This window comes from Austrofundulus limnaeus, unplaced genomic scaffold (assembly GCF_001266775.1).
Source record: "Austrofundulus limnaeus strain Quisiro unplaced genomic scaffold, Austrofundulus_limnaeus-1.0 Scaffold750, whole genome shotgun sequence".
NCBI classification, from domain to species: Eukaryota; Metazoa; Chordata; class Actinopteri; order Cyprinodontiformes; family Rivulidae; genus Austrofundulus; species Austrofundulus limnaeus.
The window spans coordinates 135914-136622 of record NW_013953152.1 but is presented as its reverse complement, the minus strand read 5'-3'; the positions used below and the strand labels follow the sequence as shown (position 1 = coordinate 136622).

At 44.3% G+C, this 709-nt stretch overlaps 1 long non-coding RNA gene across 1 annotated transcript in view; it reads left to right on the top strand.

Moving 5' to 3' along the window:
* LOC106532317 (uncharacterized) overlaps positions 1-432 on the top strand; it is a 1658-nt gene extending 1226 nt beyond the window's left edge. Inside the window, exon 2 of the long non-coding RNA XR_001312055.1 lies at positions 167-432. This is a non-coding gene — a long non-coding RNA (uncharacterized LOC106532317). The remainder of the gene's footprint in view (positions 1-166) is intronic.
* The last annotated feature ends 277 nt before the right edge of the window (positions 433-709 follow it).

Below are 709 nucleotides of genomic sequence, written 5' to 3'. Positions count from 1 at the left end.
GTCTGAAAACAAGATCAAAAATACTTTTTGGCTGATATAAGGTTTTAAAACGTGGTTAGATGGACAGTTTTTGCAGTGTCTTGTTGACATTATAACCTTAATTTCAAAGGTTTTCTAACTGAAAACAAATGTTCATAAATGAGTGTTTGTTGTTGCTCTGACCCAGGTGACCCTGTCAGAGTGGACTGATGTTCATCAGAGGATGGATGCTCCTAACAGCTTTGATAATCATCAGTTTGCTGCAGAGGGAGCAGCAGCATGCTAACATGAAGCTCTGCAAACCAGACCCCCCTTTTTTCTGTGCATCCTCCTTCAAATCCACACTAAGCCCGTGATACAAACAGGAGAAGTTTTAAAGTGAAGCGCTATTCAATCAACATAAATCCCCTCCACGCTCACAGGTTGCTTCACAGTTCATCTATAATTCATGCTGCGAGACACCAAACAGATTGACTTGTCACAACTCAGCCTCCTCCAGACGAGAGCAATGAGCTGTTATCTGTCCGAGTCCTGACCAGGAATAAAAACAGGCCGGATTAGTTCATCCAGACTTCCAGTACAAATTGTTCAAGCGCCTGATCTTTGACCTGTCTTCCCCTCTCAGGTGTACCTGACAAACAGGAGAGGTTGTTTACAGAGCTGAGAACTGGGATGAGGGGTTGGAACCTGGATCTTTGGCCTGGTTTGAGCAGCAGGGCCAGTTTACTGG